The sequence below is a fragment of the Ischnura elegans genome, chromosome 4, assembly GCF_921293095.1.
Source record: "Ischnura elegans chromosome 4, ioIscEleg1.1, whole genome shotgun sequence".
Taxonomy (NCBI): Eukaryota; Metazoa; Arthropoda; class Insecta; order Odonata; family Coenagrionidae; genus Ischnura; species Ischnura elegans.
This window is the reverse complement of record NC_060249.1, coordinates 22,004,874-22,025,535: the sequence shown is the minus strand read 5'-3', so window position 1 is coordinate 22,025,535 and position 20,662 is coordinate 22,004,874. Positions and strand designations below refer to the sequence as shown.

General features: G+C 38.7%; 2 long non-coding RNA genes across 2 annotated transcripts in view; one reads left to right on the top strand and one right to left on the bottom strand.

Annotated features, from left to right (window-relative positions):
- LOC124157136 overlaps positions 1–20,662 on the top strand; it is a 212,660-nt gene that overhangs the window by 97,021 nt on the left and 94,977 nt on the right. The window lies entirely within an intron of this gene.
- Positions 241–3,018, bottom strand: LOC124157135. Its single transcript, XR_006864542.1, has 3 exons — positions 2,847–3,018; positions 2,672–2,742; positions 241–612 (listed from the first exon to the last, which is right to left on the bottom strand). It is a non-coding gene; the product is annotated as an uncharacterized LOC124157135 (long non-coding RNA).

Here is a 20,662-nt window from a genome sequence, read left to right as displayed (position 1 = left end):
TTACACAGTGTAAATCATTTCCGAAACTACTGTTAATAACCTCATAGTCATTTAATCAAAAGGGCTTCCTCATCAAAGGAAAAATTTGAGCATTAGGAAAGTAAAATGTCATCTAAGAGACAACCTCGAAAGAGATTTCGCCTACAATTCCGAGTAAACTGCCATGAAACCAATACTGTCTTAAGAAATTGAGGATGGGTCTGATGAATTTCAAGTGCTGACAAATCAGAAATTATTTTCCTTCCCGAAAATCAGACGAACATGCACAGTGGGTAACAGCTGCGTTAAATGGAATCGTTGAAGGAGGTATTAAAAAAGAAAACAATTCCCATTTTCCAACTTATATAATGTACACACCCATCAAATGTTACATTTTCAGATTTCCAGAATGATTAAACAATGCTATTGAAACTGATTATTTATACAATTAATGCAAAGTAACCAAATTAACAATAAATCTCAGGCAGACATGATGTAACATTCTATTAAGATATATTCAGATTGGCAAGAGAATAATGAATACATGATGAAGGCCGCCACACCTGCGGGATTATTTCCAATTTTTGTGCGTTCATATACCCTCAATTACATCGGCTACTGGATTAGCTGAACCTGCAATTAAAAATATGTATAAATTCTTTAGCTATATTACACCTAAATAGGAATTATTTGACAATTTCAATGGGCATAATCTGTGTGATATATCAAATGCTTAGCATCACCAATCAAGATAAACCTCTAGATGTTTATGAAAAATTAAGTTTCTACTTCATCAGGAGAACAATGAATGAGAAATTTCAATTTCGAGTTCGTTTGAAGTTCGTCGCTAATTAAAGAAGTGATTGAATGCAAGATATTAGGAATAGGAGGGCTGATTACTTTCTTTGACCACCACAAAATGCAAGAATTTCTGTTGGATGTGTCAAAAGGTGTCACGCTTCAAGCAGTAGCCCAATGGTCTATCCACTAGGCCACCGCACTTCCACACTGGTGGTAAACAGAGTTGGTCCTTATCAAATTGGGAACAATTTACTACACATATACAAAATAATCCTATTCCATTTAATGTTGTCTAAAATTGGCAATATTTTTGTCACCCTTTAATGCCAAAACAATGAAAGTAATGAATAGCATTTTTGCAAGCTAGTATTTGAGTAACTTGACATTATGGTGCACATGTGTGGTACAAAATAGTTGCATACTTTTGTTTGCTATGTATTGTAGTGGTGTGACATATGTGTGCATCTATAATTATAATTATAGTGTACATATAGCCTAAAATAGATTGTTTATTGCATCGTAAGCAATAACCTTAATGAGTGTTATTCACATTGATTAAAATTGAAGCGAAAATTGTAACGAAAGACAGATATGTAGGGTCAAAGGGGGAAATTCATTGATAGATCATGAGTTCTGGGCGAGTAGTTAGTAGGAAACCACCATATGTGCCACAAACTTTCATCGCCTTATACAGGGTAATTACTTATTTTTTTCAAATTGCAAAACAGACGAACACATGATTGATCATGATGAACACATTCACAAAGAAGCAATGAAAGGGGCACTATTTTGAAAAAAATGAAAGAGGCACCAACTTGATCATAGCATAGCTAAAGGAGCTGTTGCTTCAGCAAAGTTGTAATCACAAAAACAAATATAAACAACACCTACGAGCAAAAAAACATGAACAAGAGCTAAATGAAAAATGATATTAACCAGAGATTGCTGTAACTCAGCAAAAACTAATTAGAACATGTTCCCTCCACTTTCTAAGAGATTGACATGAATGGGCTATGAAATGACAGAGTGACATGAATGGGCTATGAAACAAGAAAAAACACTCTGGGAACGTAAAGTGGTTAATAATACATATCAACTTATGCTTTTACTACAATATTTTTAAAACTGAGCATTTTATTTCTAAATAAGATCAATTAAGGTGTATATCAACCCATCAACAGAGGAAGAAGTTCGTGTTCTTTTTTTTTGCTGAGTAAGTGCTATTACTGGTCATCGCTAATGATGATAATAACTTTTCGGTCGATACTTGACATATTGCTAAGCATTCCTTTCAAAACATGAGACGCAATTGTAAGGCCAGTATAATAACTTAACAATTTTGCATTTTAGATCTAATTTCCACAATTTGTAGAAAACAACATTAATTTGCCAATGCTTGGTTGAGAACCACAAATCCGTGAACATGTGTTATGATTTTTAATTAATGTCGAATTTCGGTGGCTAAGAGTGCCATGCGTATCTCCGCTCTTAATACCTAATATCTGAACACCAAAAGTTCAATGAAGCACGAAATTCACTCACATCGCACAACTTGTACCGCGAATTGGCACAAACATTTTTGTACCATTATGTCAATACACAAAAATGTTCACCAGCGATGGTACGCAGGGATGAAAAGAGTTCCGAAAAAGAACGGATATTTTTTAAAATATCTTACTTCATTAAGATAAGCATTATCACTCATGACAAAATTCAACATAGTATAATACAATTTTAGCACTGATAAGGATAGGTAACAAATAACCAGTACACTGCCGCACATGAGTCCACCTGCTGCACGCGGCACATACATAGACAATTAACAAGGTTGACCATGCACTTCAAGCAAATGATAAAGATATTACTAATAATTGACTATTTTGCAACTTACCGGTGGAATGTGAGTCCAGGTATCTTTTTACCAGGGCAATTGATGCACCCGTAAGCCGCGCAGCAAACCATCTGCGAAGGTTGAATAAACATGTCGTTTTCAAGGCTAAATACTCAATTTTTAACGGAGATATTAATATACCAGTATTAAGATGAATTCTATAATATCAGCATACCTTCAGAATGCTTCAGCAGCCTCGGTATACTGAAAATTAGGTGATTTCCTTAACACGTACCTTTATGGGAAAACGAGCGAGCGAGGTAAAGGAACATGGCGGACGAACAAAAGCGCATCGGGTAAACAGGTTTCTGCTGGCTTCATTTTTTTCAGCTAACGCCCTCTCCAGATGCTCTATGGTTACAATCGATAGCGCATCACATAATGAGTCCAAATATACCGAGAAATATTAGTAATACCCGGAGATAGGCTCAATATCATTATTGCCGTTTGGTAATAGGTTCGAAAATATTCGCCTGGCACACGCGGAATAACAGTAGAATTCGGGCCCGGCAGCGAACGTGTTAATGAATTGGGTTATCAACTGCCCAGAAACACCTGCGGGGATATCGGGTTTCGCTACGGAACTGGAGACTTGGGAATAGTGGACGAAGAAAAAAATGGTATGTCACATGATCTGTACTAGTCCCCAAATTATACTGATACATATACACGGTCGCACTTGCGGTTGCCAGCTTGGTCTCATCTCATGAGGGAGATTCGCTTGAACTCGCCGTATTTGGTCAAAGCGTGGGACATGAGAGAGAGAAGAGACGCGACCATCGCCCCAGCGCATGCCGGCCGCTTCATGATATACGCAAGCGTTGCTGGGGGCCACCGAAGCTCGGGGCCCACGTCGATCGCCGATCAGCCGACCTGGCCAGACCTCCCTGTTTCAAAGGTTTACCTATACGTTACGTGTAAGAAGTTTACCTCGTAAAAATGCGGATATACAATTTCAATATTTAAGGAACAGTTAATTGTTCAAAAGGGAGTATTTTCAAATGGGAAGTGAGAGCGGAAATTTATAAAGTATATGTACATAATATTCAAGATTATCATGGGATGGATGTGGCGGGAATATTCTAAGGAAATGAGGATTTATATTACAGAGGATAGTCATAGTGAGGGAATGAGATATTGTTTATGTAAGAGTCACAGTGGCGTTAGTAGGAATATGCTTTGGGGGGATGAGATGGCCTGGGGTGGTACCTCCCCCCTCTCCCCTTGGGGGGTTCGGGAAAATGTTTTTAAAATGACATGCCAGGAAATACATTTTACATCATTTTGGCACTAAAAAAATTAACTTTAAGCAAATGCAGTTATTATAAGTCAAAAATCAACAATGGTTTTGAATATTTTCTTTATTTCTCTTAGGCTTTGGGGGGGGATCTATCCCCCTCATCCCCCCCCCCCCCCATAGCTACGCCACGGAAGAGTCATATCAGTTCGATGCCTGCGCAAACATGAATAAAATGGGCATGATCTATATCATCCCGTTTACTTTGTCGTTAGTCGTATTCATATGGATTAGATCATACATATTAAATGTATGCATACCTCATTGTCGTCAATATTTGAGCGACCATCAATCACAATCGCACTAGCATATTATCCTTGACAACACGGCATCATCATATCTTTGAGTATATTTTACCCCGCACATGATCGCGATCCCCTTCTCCAGTCTTGATAGCCATACACGCACTACTCATGTCGCGACGTACCTACCTGTCATGGTAATTCCAGAATGAGCGATCGGTTGTCACCGGAGAGCTTCTCCGGCGGAGTTGTTTGCGGGTATGGCGTCTCGTCTCCATTACCTAGTAAATTTCCAATCAGAGCTAGTAACACCCCATCGTAACTCACTTCCTTCTACGTAGAGCCCACATTCCTGAAACTTCAAGCACGAAATCCCCGCAAGTTACTCGTATCATGTCAGCTAACCTGAACGTGTCACCATACAATCTGCTTATGGGAAGCATCATTTTGATGAGTCTATGAAAGCGACAAATGAAATCGCGCTTTTTTTATGTATAAAGTGTCACCTGCGTCTTCGCATTGATCCGCTCTCTGATTCTTACACGTACTATACGCATGCGTGATTCAGTTTTAATCAATTACTTTAATACGCTTAATTATTATCTTTTCTAACCAAATAACTCTGCTTCAATGCCAAGTATCCCGGCCATCTTTGATACCCATATTTTTAAATGATTGGTTACATCTAATTTAATTTTTATTTTTTTATGTTGAGTTAGTTAAGAGCCATAATTCAATTAGTATGACATAATAGCACTCCAGGGAAGTGAATTCAATGTAATTATGTATATCGGAAAGCTTTCAATAATATGTATTTCAAATGCAATTTTGCGACGTAAATTTAACATTTATCTAACAAAAGAGGTATTTAAACCACTTCCTATTAGGTTCTTTATTCGTTAAATTTTCAAAAGTAACTAAGTAAACGAGCTTAAAATTCTTCATGATTTTTGTTTCAAACACGAATATATTATAGAATCTCATCTCCGTGTGCATTTGAATCCAAGTTTTTTATGTAAGTATGTCATGATCGTTGATGATTTTTTATCGTACCAATGTGACAATAACTCGAATTTCAATTCAAAGTTGAAGTGTTTTTAGTGAATTGTTGCATTCACTCACCAAGAAATTCCTTTGTCATCAAACTCCCTTCTTGCTCCCATCCAAATCCTCCTCTAAAATTGAAACTCTCAGCGTCCACGATGCAAATTCAGTTAAGAAGAGGAAAGGACAGCAGAGAGAATTTTGGGAAATCACTACCTCGTTAGCAAACGAAATGCATTACGGAAGCAATAAATTACGTAATGATTTTGGAAGGGTGAGAAGATACCAGATTTGAAGATGATAGGGATGTAGGGAGTTATAGCAAATGCATTCGTGGGGATGGCACTATCTCCATGGTTTGTGTGGTCCACGGTAGAGGTTTCAGGCTGCTTGGTTGGATGAAGAAGTGGAATGTGTAGAATATACTTCAGAGATAAAAGCCTAGCCCACAACGGGAAATAAATCTTAGATCATAAGATGCCTTAAGAAATTGCTGTTCTCCCATAGGAGGCGTAACACGTATTAAAAGTAATTCGAAACCAAGGTGCAGAGGGAAATAGTTTCGTAGGCACCGATATCATGTCTGGCACTCGAGACTAGTGTTTTCATTGCATTTTTTCGGATGAAATGGAAGTGTGCAGAGCTTGATTTTGTCAAATGTATTCTTATATTCTCTCAATGCACTTACTTTACGCTCAACGTAATTTCCTAATTCCGAATTTTCCAAAAGTTACAAACTTTTCGACCTTTTTGATATATAAGATATATCTAAAACATAAATATATATATGATGGTATGAAACGAGTCTTATGGATGACCAGGTCATAGAAAAAACAGGAGAAAACGGCCAAAATCGCATATTTTTATATTCTATAACCATTTTTCATCGATATACTAGTTGAAAGGTGTTCAAAAACACGCTCGGAAACAATATTCTTTGTGGCCTTCTCGAAGGTATTTTATGAAAACAAGCGTTAGAAATGTTCAAATCAACGCCTTTTGTCCTACTCCCACCAAAAATTCTTGGAAACAATTGGATACCTGCTCCATTAAGAAAAGCTATCAACTGCCACAAACCGCATTATAAAATAACATTTGTAGTTGAAAATATCTAAAAGAGTAGAAATCGGATCTTAGAGCTAGTCGGTCCCTGTGGGCGGCTCTTGTGAGCCTCTAGCGGGCTGGAAGTGTGGGGAGGTCAGTCCTTTTTGATCCAAAATCGGATGCCCTAAGTACGCGAAAATCCCGGTGGGGGGATTTTTCACCCGCTTATTCAGCAATGCCCTTTTTAAAAGTAGTCTCCATTTCATTGGAGAACGAATTGTTTTGTCCATGTTAGTCCATGCTATGGTTTATTGCTGTGTTTTAAAATGAAATTTTTGAAAGCGTCTTCACCCCAGACGTCGTATCTGCGCATATAAGGAAGATTGAATTTAATATAAGTACTTTACGGAACTTAGCATTAGATATCTCATATTAAATTCTTTATTTGAAAGTTATTATGATTTTATGAATTTTTAACGTTTTAATACAGTTTGAAACAAATTCAAATAGATTTTAGATATCTACTGCTTGCAGCTATCTTTCGGATTTTCCTCCTTTTTATAGTTGTGTTTTTTTTACGATCACGCATTGCGGAATATACATTGGAGTGGCTCTAGGTTTGAGCGGTTATATCTTCCTTTGCAAACTAGGCTAAAGTTAAATTGAGCACAGAAACTTGGCAGGATTTATTTTTATGACGTTTTGCGGTGGCAAATTCATGGGGATCGTTTGAAGTCTATTTAAATCGATCAACGATGCTTATTGAGCATTGCTCAGCCGTCTCGGCGGTGTGAATGTCGACTGACAATTCATCATCCCATGTCTCTTTAGTTTGACCCTATCGCATGGGACATTTATTTATAGATTAGAACAAAAGAGACTCGCAAATGAGCAAGTGACAAAGCAATTTTATGTGTACATGTATACACCCAAAGGAAATATGGAAAACGTGTAAAAATTCTCTAACAATACTACCTTATACATGCATACTACCTTATTCATGCATATGTCCTTTCATTGTTCCCTTGGTTCTTAGTAAACCCACAAAAATATATTATAAGTTAATACCTAGTGCTTGAGAATACTGTATTTCATTGTCGTATCTAGCTAGCAAATAGGACTAATTGGAAGGATAGGTGCAAGGACACGATGTTAGCAACTAAGCTTTTCAACTCGGCTCAAGGTTCAACAAGGCTGGGTGGTTATGTTTAAAAAATGGATAAGATTTTTCCCATGGTTATTATTGTGTCCGTTTTTTTGTGTATTACTGAGCATCAATCATTTAATTTCATGCTAATAACATAATATATTATATATAACCATATTAACATAATTAACAGTGTCCGGCGATACCTTGTGGAAATCTTTGATCTCCATGAGATTAAACTATGAATGGTAAACTTCCGCACAATTTTATTTAAATACCGACCTGGTTTCGACAAGCAGTGTCATTATCAATGTACACATTTTGGCCTTCGTCGTTCTATATATACCGTCCAGCAAGATAAGGGTGGGAAAGGATAGCAAGGGAGGGGGGAGACAGTTTGACTAAAAAGTTGGGTAATAGGGAAGGTCATTGAAAGAGGGGGGGACGAGGGATTACGTAAAGGCAGTGAATGGGGGAGGTAGGAAGAGAAGTCATAGCAACCAGGAAAGGAGCGGGTGTTGGTGAAGTTCAGAAATTAAATTATCTATATTAAAATTGAGAGAATATTTCGTACAAAAATTGTTGTATGCAGTTTTTAATTTCAAATATGAGAAGACTATTTGCGAGTCAGATCCTTGTACTCCCCCTCATAAAAAATCCTGGATCCGCACTTGTAAATCATCTTTTTCAGGCGACTGCACTAATACAGAAATTAGTAAGTGACAAATCGTTCCTTTGCGTTTATACGTTAGCCATGAAGAAGCATTGGTATCGCATATAGCCCCTCTTTTCAATTGTCATTCTCTTAGGTCATTGTGCCTTATTTATCCCACGATCCTATTCCGGAGATTCCCGCACCACTCGCCCTCCACCATTTTTGTGCCTGAGAAGATCGCTGTTTGGTTGATTCCATGTATGTATTGTTTCAAATATAGAGGGGAATTTGATTTGAATGTTGTTTATTTTGAATTATTTCCATGTTGAAGTATTCGCTCTAGAGATAGGTTTGGCACCAATCATGATATTTATGAAATATTTTAGAGAAATTTCATTTGCTAACTGAGTCAGTTTTCCTAAATAATACCGAGGAATGGGCAGTTATAATGGTAGCATTGGGTTACATTCAATGCACAGCTAGCTCAAGGTCAACCTGTAAATACCTCTGACTATACTTATATCAGACGCAGAAAGAATCACTTCGAGAACTTCAGGAGTTACATAAGAAAGCCGCTCGAGCTGTCAAAAACTGCTAAGGGTCTACAGAAAGCGTTTCATATATATTAAACGGATTAGACTGGGAGCCGCTAGGCTAAGATGTCTTGAGAAATTAAGAATGAATGCTTTTCATGCGACCAGTAAACCATCATATTAGAACCACACTATATTACCAGGCCCGAAAAAAACGACAAATTAAGAAATATTTTGCCGAACGAATGGGAAATCGTTTTCCCCAGAGTAATAAAGGACTTTTATGATTTTTAGGTGGAACATCGTTACAACGCACAGTGGGCTAGAATCGAAAAAAGCTGGCCAAAACCTCAAAATCGATTTTTTTGAGCTAGGAAGTTGAAACTTCGCATACACATTCTCAAATAAATTGTGCATAACTACCCAGATTATTTTGGTCCTGTGTTTTCACTTCAACAATATATGTGAGGTCAAAGTTGAGCAAATTTAGCGAAAAACGACCACCCTCGATTTTTTCTGAAAATTGCCGACTTTATCCTCGTGCAGTGGTTTTATAAATAGTTTTATCGACAAAACTGTTATACCATCTTAATTGACACTTTTTATTCTTTCATTTGAAGGGTTTTTAAAGATTTTGTTTCATCAATAACCATAGATACATAGCAAAATGGCGGAGCCTGTTTCCAACCCATTTTTTTTACATAAACGTAGAAAAAAAGTAGACATTGTCACCGGCTTACACTAAGTAACTTATATCATGTCGTTCTTTGAAGCTTCTACATTATGAATCTAAAGTCAAACCTTGCACCAATTTGCAACCCCGAATTTTAAATCGTTTTTTCGAACGCACGGACGACTCCGGTTCTGGCCGGCGGCGGCGGAGAGTACGGCGACGCGGCAAGCGGGAGGATGCAATACGGTCTCATTCACTTTTACGTGTGGATAACAGATATATTAGTGACAGAAAATAATCACCAGAAAGTAAAATTAATAAATATTGCTACGAATGACTCTCATTATGCGATCGCTGGGCACTGCAAGAGGTGCACTGAAAGGTTTCTTTCTTTGAGTGCATTCCATGGAGAATGGACTTAAATCGCGTGCTTAAAGTGGGGAAACGGACTCTTTTACTAACTAATAAAATTTTTAACAATAACAATTAATATATTCCTTAAACGTGATGGAAAATGGCTCAATACAGTACTTGATTTTGCCGAATTTTCCCAAATCAAGTACTGTCTTGGTGCTTGAAGAGTTCATTATTTTTATCCAGTAAGGTTATTTAGTTTATATTCTTGATTTAAAGCAATTAATTATTATTCCTTATGCAGCACAATTTACATGTTGCTCTAGTTTAGCCAGTGCAGATGGACGTCTATTCATGTTTTCAGGGCTGTATCGAGAGAACGAATAGGATGAAAACGAATGCAAAAGGAAGATACAGTGACCATCCTCGGAGGCAAGAAGAACTCTTGCCAAGTGGATAAAATGCAACCCCGAGTATTATGTTATGTCAGATTAAGAGGCTCTCTCACTAAGTAATTGTGTCCATGCAGCTCACAAAATTTCGGTGCAAGGGTGTTCGAAAATCTGAAATGCCAGGGATATAATATTAACCCCAGCGATGAGAGAGTGACGCGAGCATATGATTTCATTTACCCGAGTGAAATTATTGTAGCAGAGGTTATATAAGAAGTTTCCAAAAATGGTTCTGCATCTTACTGCGACTCGAATCTTAACGTGCATTTCCACAGATCCAAGTTTCGCGTCGCATATAAAGTGCACTTTAATTTGCAAACACGGCTTTGACAGCAGTTAGGACATGCGCAATATAATCTCACGTGGGAACGAGGGCCTATGTCTCATGAATTATTGCTCGTGAGCACCTTTGTACCTTCTTGTTTAGGTAAAAAATGCTGTTCGTTAGGCGAAGCATGAAACAGGCACGAGTATTCAAAAGTCATCACAATTATTCTAGATTTCCTCTCCAAATAATTTAATTTTCTCTCTCTCTCACTGACGCTTTAAATACAATTATGGTATATCACCAACCGTACATAAGGTCTTCATTGACGGAGCTGACTTTGCAAAAGAGTCCATTCTTAATTGCGATCAGGGGAAGCAATATAGGCACGGTATAAGGACGTGAGAAAGTTCCGTGAACGGTTGACTAGAAAAATGGCACGAGTGGCCACAAATAGGGATTTATTCCGAAGACAACTCCTGATGTAATAACTGATAATGACAAAAATTACGCCAACTAAACTGGAGGAAACACATACCTTGCCGGAAAATGTAATGGATCTGTTTTTGAAAAAGGAAAACAATGCTTTAGCTCAGACAGTGAAAGTGATAAAAACTCGTCAGATAGTGAATGAAAAACAGTAACCTTTTATTGCTGACAGTGCTAATTGCAGTATGTTAGTTGGGAAAAGTGTAAATTGTGTTGCTTTTGTTTATGTTATGTCTGTATGGTAAAGTATTTCTGAAAAATTACCATTTTGTCAGCAGCGCAGTTTATTAAGAATAATGACGTTGATATATAGGTAAGAGATTTAAATCAATACTTTAAATTGAGCATAAGGCATAGTTCAAAATGAACTGTATTTCTTAGAACGAATACATTATTCGATGTGAGTAATATGCCTTCCGAAACTTTTAAAGCTAGCAGGAGTTCAAACCAAAAACAAGTTCGAAGGGATCGGTACACTACAACAATACTATAAAACGACTGTTGTCAGAAGGCCTTTAAATATGTATGGCAGGTTAGAAAGAGGAGGAAATGGATCATCGAGGGCTCTTGCCTAGAAATTGAGCTTGTTTGTTAATAAAAGAGTCCGTTTCCCCACTTTAAGCACGCGATTTAAGTCCATTCTCCATGGAATGCACTCAAAGAAAGAAACCTTTCAGTGCACCTCTTGCAGTGCCCAGCGATCGCATAATGAGAGTCATTCGTAGCAATATTTATTAATTTTACTTTCTGGTGATTATTTTCTGTCACTAATATATCTGTTATCCACACGTAAAAGTGAATGAGACCGTATTGCATCCTCCCGCTTGCCGCGTCGCCGTACTCTCCGCCGCCGCCGGCCAGAACCGGAGTCGTCCGTGCGTTCGAAAAAACGATTTAAAATTCGGGGTTGCAAATTGGTGCAAGGTTTGACTTTAGATTCATAATGTAGAAGCTTCAAAGAACGACATGATATAAGTTACTTAGTGTAAGCCGGTGACAATGTCTACTTTTTTTCTACGTTTATGTAAAAAAAATGGGTTGGAAACAGGCTCCGCCATTTTGCTATGTATCTATGGTTATTGATGAAACAAAATCTTTAAAAACCCTTCAAATGAAAGAATAAAAAGTGTCAATTAAGATGGTATAACAGTTTTGTCGATAAGACTATTTATAAAACCACTGCACGAGGATAAAGTCGGCAATTTTCAGAAAAAATCGAGGGTGGTCGTTTTTCGCTAAATTTGCTCAACTTTGACCTCACATATATTGTTGAAGTGAAAACACAGGACCAAAATAATCTGGGTAGTTATGCACAATTTATTTGAGAATGTGTATGCGAAGTTTCAACTTCCTAGCTCAAAAAAATCGATTTTGAGGTTTTGGCCAGCTTTTTTCGATTCTAGCCCACTGTGCAACGGTTCCTTTTTATTTGCTGGCGGCTGGTGTCCTAAAACCCCCGCCACACGCCTATTAAGGCGGCTTTCGGGGTAGTGTGTAGATGTAGGCATATATTACTTTTTTATTCGTCAACTCCACCGCATTACTCATACTATACGTATGAATTTACTATTACATTGTTTTGTGTTAAAAATGTTATATTTTTGGTCCAAAACGTTATTCTTTTGGATTTTCCTATATCCTCATATTTTTTTCCTTTTCTTTTACTAAAGTTTTCTCAGCATGATATGTTTTTTCCAACGTTCATATTTAATGGTACATTAATAATGCATAAATTGTTATTAATTTTTATGATTAGCATTGCATTTAAAGTTAAGGAAGTTAGTTTTCGCACTGTTGTTAACCACTGAAGCTGCCTAAACATTCTTCATTTTTTTGTGACCTAAGTTGTAAATTTTAGATCTTTGAAGTTATGAATTTACTATTACTAATATTCTCCTAACTCGCCCTCATCTGGTACTATGTCCCCCATACGGTGATACCGCCCGCGTCGCGACCTGCCCTTATTTCCCCCGCCTAATCTTCATTCGTTTCCGTCTCCACACTCTCTCTTTGGTGTCCACCCCTCCCCTACATTCCCCTCCATCCATTTCATCCCCTCCCCCCTCCAATGTGCACTGTGCCGCCGCGCTGTCTGCGAGAATACCATTCCCTCCCCTCCACAAATCCCCGAACTTCCCCTTCAAGGGCGCCCTCCCCTCCCTGGCCTCGCGTTTCTCCCGCAGGCAGTGATTCACCGGCCGCCGCGCATGTGGCCGCCTCAAGCGAGAGCGGGATTTCATATCTTTCTCCCACTTTTTTCCGCTTGAGTCAGATTTTTACCGCAAGTATAATCCTACCGAACATCGGGCGCTTTCTGCAGCAAGTGAGCGATGTGAGATCTTGTGAGTGAGTGACGTGACGTCGCGGTACTGATCGCTCGTCAGTTTGGTGAGCGAGGAAATCTTAGCCTGCTTCTGCACACTACGTAGCCGAAAGAAGGAAAACAAGTGACCAAGGGGACTACACTATGGAGGTGTAAGACCGTCCTGGAGGCCTAAGACCGCTTTTTACCACGTACAACGCATTTAATTTAATTTAAAAAATGTTCGAGGACGCATTAGGTGAAAGGACTCCATTTCCTCTCAATTAAATCTGTTGTTTTATATTTTCAATGGTGAGGAAGAGTATTGAAGAGTATTCAGCTTAGTAAAACCACTTGTCTGTTTCCACACACTTTTATTTAAACCGACCATGGTTTCGGCAACCCGTGCCATTATCAAGGTACAACATAGCCTTGGGTGACAGCCTTTTAAATAAAAGTGTGTGGAAACTGACAAGTGGTTTTACTTAGCTGAATGTCAAATATTTCCACCATATCACGCCGGACACTGTATCTTTTATTGAAGATTAATTTATTACAGAGTTTACATTACCTCAAATATCAATAATTATAGTTATTTCATTGTACTCGGGTTGTCCTCCGAATGAAAGTCTTCACTGATGCCGACGTTTCGAAAACCGAGTGACTCCTGACAGTGACTCTTATCTAGCATTGATTTAAGTCCTCTTTTGTTCGGGGCAAACTAATTCGTATAAGTATCTATCTGTTTGGCAAACTATAGAATCTCTTTTGCTCTCATTTCCTTTCCATGACCTTTTATTGTTCGTATTTAAAGCACTTCCTTGCTAATTCCTGCCTAATTCTTTTTATAACCATTCCCTTTTCTTGCTCACTTATAAGAACGGCTTTGGGTATTATTCTACTCAATTGTTAAACCATAGAACATTCAGTAATTAATACATCTAACTTATCGTTTTCGAATGTGCTTTATTCTAGCCTGGTTAAGTGCTAATCATAGGTGGATCAAGGGGGGGACGTGGGGATCGGGTTGGTGTGGTGGCTAGAGTGTTGGCTTCCCACCCGGCGGGCTCGGGTTCAAATCCCGGCTGTGGTAGAGAATTTTCAAAGACTGCCCGATCCCTGCTTGAGTGTTGTGTGGAGGATATTTCAAGCGCAACACTCCGTCCGTCGGATGGGACGTTAAGCCGTGGTCCCCTAGACGCCTTTCGTTAAGAGCAGGCTAATGCCGACGCCGGGTTTCTCTCCACCCTTCCTTCCATACCCTACCCTCATGGCGCAAATGACCTCAGCTGTCGGTCGCCTCCTGCAAATACCATACCATACGGAGGGACGTCACCAGAAGCTTAAAAAAATGATAAAATATTTAATACGGTTATTACCACGCTCTTGTTTTCTATATTACGTAGCCTCAATAATTTAATTTCTTATTACCAGCTCTGAGATGAAAATGAAGAGAGTATTTTGCACAGTAATTATTATATCTTATTTTTAATTTCAATGATGAGATCATTTGCCTTTCAGGCTCTTGTGCCCCCTCCCCCCGAGAAAAAATTTTGGATTCGCCCTTGGTGCTAATCGTAATCCCTTACGTTTGTCTCTTATCTTATGAGTAGCGAGCGCTTTATGGGCACTCGGGTTTATCTCCGTTTATCGCCCGCCATGTTGAAGAAGACATCGCAAGTGTGAGTGACGGCCGTTACCCGCGATTCTTCGCGGCGACTGTTGGTGATTCGGCCGCTGGTGGCATTTTCCGCATCGACGCGACGACCACCTACCGTGGTAAGGTGCGGAACTAAACCCTCCCCTACCTCCTCCCATACCCCAACTGCTTCCTTTTACCCCTCACTCATTCATTACATACTGGGCCTCGAAGATCAACGTTGCTCGTCGTGACTTTAAGGCGGTTAATAAAATGATAGCAATAAATTTATATTCAGGGCTTATAGAAAATTAGCTTTACAGCTTTGTGATGGAAAAAATTTATCGCATGCCTGAAAACAAATGTCATTCCCTACATAAGTAACAGGAAGCTGCCGAACACAAGGTATCGAAGTTGACCTGCATCGATATCTTTTCCGGAATTCGCTTGTCAATTCCATGCTAAATTCATATTTCTGGCCTCGGTGGCAGAAGGGTGGCCTGCCAAACTAAAGGTTGCGGATTCGATTCCCGCCCGGATACGTTACTCCTATTCAAGGAGTGGGTATTTTAGTATTTCCACTGTTTATTTTTCCACTTTCCGTAAAGGCCTTGACTTTGTTGTTTTCGGCATGTGAAGATAAATGTTAGTTTTCATCCCAATATGTCTTTCTCCATGATTCACGGTTGATATAAGCAAAATGCGGACGAGAAGCGAATTAATGCGATAATACTGCGACTCTGATCGTTAAAAAATTTTCTCGCTAATTTTGACGTAAGTTCAAAATCGACTAATAAACCTAATTCTAATCTTCCCGTTACTTAAGGCAGTTTCTAAGATAATTTTTTTATAAACGCCGACATTGACGTAATGGGAAGTTCTAGAAGTTCACGCTGGAGAAAGCCTCTTACGGCTAATTTGTTTCTGTTATTATACACCGGCCTTTATGCGATTGAATACAATTTTTCCTCATCTATTAAGCGTAAACAATAGTCAGAGAAGTGGAATTTGAAATTGATTGAAAATGGGAAGTGGAGGTATATTTTTGGGAAAATATTTTGGAGTTGTTTTTTACGTTTCTTTCTTTATCGCAATTGCGTTTTATTCCATTTGTATCATGCTGTACAGCTGGGAATCATTGATTCACAAATTTATCCCGATGAAAAGGGACTTCTTCGGACTTTATTCCCCATCTCTCTCTCAGCCTCTCGGATCCCGAAATATCTTCCCCTAATCGAAATTCATGAAGCGCGAGCTCAGCCATTCGGTTTGGCACCGTCACTTCCCTTGGGAGTTTCTGGGCACGAGACTATCGGTAACCATCGCCCCGGGATGCTCGATGCGGCGTTCCATTGCCTTTCTCTGAGTTCCTCAGGATCCTCGCCAATAAATACCTTCGCGAATTTCAAAACACGTGAATAATCGAGTCAGTTTGGGAAGACTTTCTCCGCGTTCCTCTCGAAATCCTTCTCGACCCCTCTAACGAAAGGTATTGGATCTGCGAGGTTTATTTCGTTTTGCGGAAGAACCAACCCTCATGAATATTCAGATTTCACAGCTTCGAATTGCCTCCGGAAAATCCTCTCGTGCGCTTTTCTTATCACTGGGAAACTTGAAAATGCTTTCCTCTGCTAAATATCAGTGTACAGGAAAAAATAGCTCTATCTTAAAATTATGTACTTACTGGAAAATTTATTTTCATAGAATCGGAGCGTTAAAAGAATAAATTTGCGTCGACTGGACGCCCTGTGAAGAACTTAGTGAAGCAGTGGAGTAACTAGGAATATGCTTTGGGGGAATGGAGGGGCAAGTGGGGCGACACCCCCCCCCCAATAACGCGGGATCGGGAAAATATTTGAAAAATGACATGCTTGGAAAATTCATTTCACATCATTTTGGCTCTTAAAATTTGGGTTTCCCCTCATAATTCCACGGAAAATCATCGCAACAGGGAAAACATGAACAATGGTTTTAAAAATGTCCTTATATATCTGAGGCTTTGGGGGGGGGGGGATCTATTCTTACATCCCCGCCATAGTTACGTCACTGTACTGAAAATGCCTCACACACTGTATTGAAATGAGTTTAGCGATTTCATAGCTGCCTCCTTGTCTTTATTGGAGTTTACCTCCCAATCACGTGTTATATTCATGTTATTTTCTCATGTTAAGATTTCTTCTTCCATCATCTACGATTCCAATAACAAAATATGGGTAAAAGTGTTTGAAAAATTGACACAAATGGCCATTGCACACTGCTTGATCCTAAATATTTCTTGATAATTTTCCCCTCAGTTAAAAATTGACCAAACCCCACGCTGATTTTCACACACATTATACCAGGGTCCTCGTTCATTTCTTCAATGAAGTACGCCATTGGCATATGGGTACTGTAATATCACGTTTAGGGCACCTTATGGTTATTTAATTAATGAGTATGTCCAAGAACCGGCCCATAATGTATGTAATGGTGAAAATTTACAATCTTTGAAATGACTTCGTGGGAATTCGTATGCATCCCTTTGCCTTGTGATAATTGGACAATACCCAAGTTAAAATATGACCTGATAATATTTTTATATAAAAATTATGGCTATTGCGGTAGAGTATTCTCCAGATGGTCGCTTGTTGTGCTATCTTCCACTACCCTTTTGAATGGTTTCACAAAGGCCGCCACTCGTGCTACTGATGTCAGAGTTGAATCCGTCTTTAAATGGGAAGTTAACTGTAAAAAAGAGTTTCTGATCGAAATTCTTTTCTCGGAGATGATTGGAAGATTTTAGGTTTTGGCTTTTTATCGCGCGAGTCTTGTTAATCGTGTGACACATTTCGACTCTAAAATCAAGATGCATTTTAAATTTTTATTTCAAAAAGGTATGCTGAATTTATAAATTAATTAATAAGCAAGCTTTTTTGAAAATATCGCATGTTTAGTCGAATCCACGAATAAATTTGCAGTTTTGACCCTGGGAGGGAGATATATTGCGTGAGGGAATATCGCTCTGAAAACCTTTGACCTTGAATGCCTCTCTCGTGCAGTTCATTCGCGGCTTTTGCCTCCCGGGTGGGTCTCGTTTCCCAGTCATACATACAAATACAAGCGCACCACCCCAACTCTTCCTCGCTGCCAGCCCAGACGAACCTCTGATTAGTCTCGCACGAACCCTGGCCGCTCTTAATTACCTCCAGGTGGCTAGCGGCAGCAGCAAAAAGACGGAGGTAGGCCATTTCTCGGGTTGTATTCAGCGGGTGTTTGTGTGAGTAAATGTGTGAAGCCTTCTGACGGATCTGTGGAGGAGGGGGATAAGAGGGTATAGTCCCAATCATTTACACTTTCGTGCCAGTGAAAATTTAATTTTTTCATGGTACTACCACGAATAATACATCAGAGGATTCTCCAGTCGACCTCCAGATTTTTTTAATCCTTCGAACATTCAATGCGTTTTCAAAAGTCGCCATTTGCGTCGCTAATGGGGAGAGTGATCCGAATGTCACGCAGAAATAAGCTATGATTAAGGTTGTAAGCAGTGCTGTAGTTGGAAAAAAAATTAGACGGTACTCACCAAAAATTCCAACAGCTGAACATGTATTATACATCCGGCCGCGAAGGTATTTTAACCGATACGCTTATAACGAGTTTGGATTTTAGGAGGTACGCCGTACCAGCCCAACTACAGCACTGATTGTAAATCTAAAGTTATTTTAAGATGAGTCGATATATCAAATTAAAACTTTTCCATGCTATTCCTTGCAGTTGTTTACGTTATTTATAAATGTACCTACAATAAATTGATCAGTCTCCACTCATCGTTGCTCTGCGGACATTGTTGACAACCGATTGCGTTGCGCCCAGATTGGCACGAAAAATTCTGCTCCCATGGGACTGACTGGTGCCTTCACTATTTCCTTCTCTTTGAGTACCACTTAGTACAAGAAGTAGTTATATTATGCGGCAAGTTTAACCGCCTATTTTTCCAATAAATTACCAAAACAGCCGTTTTTGAGTCATAAGAGGTCTTCATTCACCGTCGAAAAAAAAGAGGTGGTGTTATTGCCGAAAGAAGTTATTACCCATTGACGAAGTGTAAATTTGGAAACACTGAGTGTTTTTGGAAAACAAATGTCTCAATAAAGAGTAAGAAAATACTAGAGAGTATTATTTCTACGGTTTGTATGGAGCTTTGTGGGCGGCGTAAGGTGTTTCATATTGCCTTTCGAGGTTATTCATATTTGAGTGTAGTGGGTATCTCTAAAGCTAAATTTTTTCTCCTTCATGAGTTCATCAGATTTACTCTCGAGGGAGATTTTTCATCATCCCTAGTTACAGCATACCAGCTCTCATTTGTGTGATCACAATGACTACCTGCGTTATTTGCATTAGAATAGTAATAATTACTGTAATTGAATCCTCCTCCGAAAGTTTTCGGTTAATATGCACTCTTAGCGAGTTCATCTATACCACGTGAGCAGTCATAATTTCACTCGCCCACGAGAGGCAAATTTATAATCATTCCTTCTTTCATATTATCATGGAGTCGATGCAGCGACGATTAAATTCGATTCTATTCGATGGAGTGATTTACAGTAGTGTACCTGAGAATAAGATCCCCTTCGCAACAGTTTCTGCCGAAACACATCCCGTTATAGCACTCCGACCATCCTCGAGGAAGAAAACGAAGATAGGTGGCGTGAGAATCTATAGGAGATCAGAGTCCTCTAGATTGCTCTCTCAACACTACCCTCTCATCATGTCGAGTCGTCGCATAGGCTTCCACTATGGGAATGACGACGTCCGCCATTGTTAGTCCTAGCAGCCCATTTACCCATAAGGAGATGTGGGCAGATTTCTTCGTTTGTTTGGTATGCAAAGAATGTTGGTAATTTTCGGATAGTTATTATATGGCAATATAGAGGACTCTGTAGGAGATCCCTATATTGGAAGTAGAATCACTGCATTAGCGTGTCAGTTCCATTTAGATTTTTGCATTAACATTTTCCTTAACTCCTGCTCATAGATTAGAGAATTGACAAGGCTACCCTCACACTAGTAACCAAGTGGCACCACGCCAGCTGTAAATACAGGGACAGGTGTATTGCGTTCAGTTTAATACTCCTCTTCTCTGCTACTCAGTGCTGAAAATGAAAGAGATAATAATTACACGAAGCCCAATTATTTTCATTGATTCTATGAATTGTGCTTCTGTTTTCAAAACTTTGCCCTAAGCCTGTATTAACTTCATCGTCATATAAACATTCATCTGATTTTTTATGATTATTTCATCCGCAATTTATCTTTTAAAGTTGTAATTTCTAGAAGCTGTATATTGCCAAAGTATTTCAAGTAAACTCATGGAACTATGCCGGACGATTTTCACATTTAATACACACACAAACATTTAACAAACATAATAACACAAACACAATATGTAACACAATATGTGAAGAGAAAATAATAAATTTTTTTCTCATTCTTCGTTTTAGTATTAACATAGATGCAAGTTACTGTCGTTTTAATTATGCATGAATGAAGTGTAATTTCTGAGTTTCATTCTCTATATTTGAAGTTTTTTCTGAATATTCACATAATCAGTCCATGGATTTGTTGACAAATGACATTTAAGTTACCAAGGCTAATATTATGTACAGCAAGGTTTCTCTCGTAATAGAATTACACAATATATGCCCCAAAACAATTTTCATTACGCTGTTTATGTGGGATATTAATATAAGTAACCAGCTCTATAATCTTTAAAAATTAATTTCACTTTTCAGTGGAAAATTACTCATCTAGATACTCTTAGAACTAATATGATTTTTCTTTTCGAGAATGCAATAATGGAAGAGTGTAATATCCTC